General features: G+C 36.3%; 1 non-coding gene across 1 annotated transcript; it reads left to right on the forward strand.

The window, feature by feature from the left end:
- Positions 1–1,826: 1,826 nt before the first annotated feature.
- LOC118144589 (U6 spliceosomal RNA) lies at positions 1,827–1,932 on the forward strand. The gene has a single exon (XR_004729357.1). It is a non-coding gene; the product is annotated as a U6 spliceosomal RNA (small nuclear RNA).
- Positions 1,933–3,378: the final 1,446 nt, after the last annotated feature.

Below are 3,378 nucleotides of genomic sequence, written 5' to 3' on the forward strand. Positions count from 1 at the left end.
TTCGAAGAACTTCTTTATTTCTGCCTTCATTTCATTGTTTATCCAGTCAACATTGAAGAGCCAGTTGTTCAGTTTCCATGAAGCTGTGCAGTTCTGGGTTGGTTTCTGAATTGTGAGTTCTAACTTGATTGCACTATGGTCTGAGAGACTGTGTGTTATGATTTCAGTTGTTTTGCATTTGCTGAGGAGTGCTTTACTTCCAATTATGTGGTCAATTTTAGAGTAGGTGTGATGTGGTGCTGAGAAGAATGTATATTCTGTGGTTTTGGGGTGGAGAGTTTTGTAAATGTCTATCAGGTTTGCTTGTTTCAGGTCTGAGTTCAAGCCCTGGATATCCTTGTGATTTTCTGTCTGGTTGATCTGTCTATTATTGACAGTGGAGTGTTAAAGTCTCCCACTATTATTGTGTGGGAGTCTACGTCTCTTTTTAAGTCATTAAGAACTTGCCTTATGTATCTGGGTGTTCCTGTATTGGGTCCATATATATTTAGGATAGTTAGCTCTTCTTGTTTTATTGATCCTTTTATCATTATGTAATGGCCTTCTTTGTCTTTCTTGATCTTTGTTGCTTTAATGTCTATTTGATCAGAGATTAGAATTTTTGCTCTTCATTTGCTTGGTAAATCTTCCTCCATCCCATTAAGGTTAGCATAACCTTGATAGCAAAACTAGGCAAGGACAGTATAAAGTAGAAAACTTACAGACCAGTCTCATTTATGAGCAGAGATATAAAAATCCTAAACAAAATCTTACAAAATGAGATTATATAGTGTATGAAAAAGTAAATATTTTATTATTAAATTGAATTCATTTGAGGAATACAAAGTTTATTTAATATTAGATAGTAAATTTGTGCTATTCACCCCACACACAGTAAAGATTCAGCCTTGTCCATAAAGAAGTCTGGGCTTCTTAGAGGTGATATGTAAATTGTTGGAATGTCATGGTTGATAGGAGTGTCTTTGTTTGTCTGGGAGCCTTGGGTCACCAGATTGTCTAAAAATATTATGTATGGTGGAGAATGGCTACACCAGAAGACCAGAAATTGATTAAGCATGGGGGATTTGGGTCATGTCTGGAGGGGTTGAAGATTTAAGATTGAAATCAACCATATGCACAATCACCCATGTCTATATCATGGAGCCCCAGTAAAAAGTCTGAACACTTGGCTCTGGTGAGCTTTCCTCATTAGCAATACTTTGTGCACATTGTCATACACTGATATTGGAGAAGTAATGTGTCCAGGACTCCATGGAGAAAGGCAAACAGAAGCTACATGTTGGATACTTTTCCTGAATTCTGCTGCATGTGCCTCTCTTTGATTTTAATGTGTATCCTTCCCGTAATACACTCTAACCATGATTATAACAACTTTTAGTGAATTTCAGGAGTCCTTGTGGATTAGCAAACCTGAGGGTGGTTTTAGGAAGCCCCTAAACTTGCAATTGCTGTCAAAAGTGAGGACAGTCTTGTGTGGGCTATCCTCTCTCAAACCATGCAGTTGGCTAAACTCTTCCTGCCCCATTAACATATTAAAAAATGAAAACTATATAATGAACTAAGTAGATTCATTAGATAAAATTTAATATCCATTTATGGTTTAGAAAATCTTAAGCAAACTAACAATGGAAAGACTGTAATCATTTAAATTATCAAAAACTTTACAGCAATGTTATTCTTAATGGTAAAAATTTTTAAGTTTAATATAAAATAGATAAAGATGTTTATTATTACTACATCTATTTAACATTCTACTAAATGGGCTAGATGATGTAGTAATGTTTAAAAAAAGTAAAATAAAATAAGAGTTAGAATGAAACAAAACAGTGCTCGCTTCAGCAGCACATATACTAAAATTGGGACAATACAGAGAAGATTAGCATGGACCTGAGCAAGGATGACATGCAAATTTGTTAAGCATTCCATATTTTTAAGAATAAAATACCTAGGAATACAACTAACAAGTAACGTAAGAGATCTCTTCAAGGAAAACTACAAAAAACTGCTCAACGAAATAAGAGAGGACACAAACAGATGGAGAAACATTCCATGTTCATGGTTAGGAAGAATTAATATCATGAAAATGGCTATAATGCCCAAAGTAATTTACAGATTCAATGCGATCCCCATCAAGCTACCATTGACTTTCTTCACATAACTGGAAAAAACCACCATCAACTTCATATGGAACCAAAAGAGAGCCTGCATAGCCAAGTCAATTCTAGGCAAAAAGTTCAAACTATACTACAAGGCTACAGTAATCAAAACAGCATGGTACTGGTACCAAAACAGAGATATAGACCAATGGAACAGAACAGAGGAATTGGAGGCAACACAGTACATCTACAACCATACAATATTTTAAATATGTTGTGTTGCCTCCTGACAAAAACAAGCACTGGGGAAAGGACTCCCTGTTTAAAAAATGGTGTTGGAATAACTGGCTAACCATATGCAAAAAGCAGAAACTGGACCCCTTCCTGACACCTTACACTAAAATTAACTCCAGATGGATTAAAGACTTAAATATAAGACCTGGCATTATAAAAACCCTAGAAGATAATCTAGGCAAAACCATTCAGGACATAGGAGTAGGCAAGGACTTTGTGACCGAAACACCAAAAGTGTTGGCAACAAAAGCCAAAATAGACAAATGGGACCTAATGAAACTCCATAGCTTCTGCACGGCAAAAGAAACACTCACTAGAGTGAATCGGCAACCAACAGAATGGGAAAAAATGTTTGCAGTGTACCCATCTGACAAAGGTCTGATATCCAGAATTTACAGAGAACTCAAACAGATTTATGGGAAAAAAGCAAACAAGCCCATTCAAAAGTGGTCAAAGGATATGAACAGATACTTTTCAAAAGAAGACATACATGAGGCCAACAATCATATGAAAAAATGCTCATCATCACTGGTCATTAGAGAGATGCAAATCAAAACCACATTGAGATACCATCTCATGCCAGTTAGAATGGCGATCATTAAAAAATCTGGAGACAACAGATGCTGGAGAGGATGTGGAGAAATAGGAACACTTATATACTGTTGGTGGGAGTGTAAATTAGTTCAACCATTGTGGAAGACAGTGTGGCGATTCCTCAAGGCCTTAGAAATAGAAATTCCATTTGACCCAGCAATCCCATTACTGGGTATATATCCAAAAGACTATAAATCATTCTACTATAAGGACACAAGCACACGAATGTTCCTTGCAGCACTGTTTACAATAGCAAAGACCTGGAACCAAATTAAATGCCCATCCACGATAGACTGGATTGGGAAAATTTGGCACATATACACCACGGAATATTATGCAGCAATGAAAAAGGATGAGTTTGTGTACTTTGTAGGGAAATGGAAGAATTTGGAGA

Source organism: Callithrix jacchus, chromosome 9 (genome assembly GCF_049354715.1).
Source record: "Callithrix jacchus isolate 240 chromosome 9, calJac240_pri, whole genome shotgun sequence".
Lineage (NCBI taxonomy): Eukaryota > Metazoa > Chordata > Mammalia > Primates > Cebidae > Callithrix > Callithrix jacchus.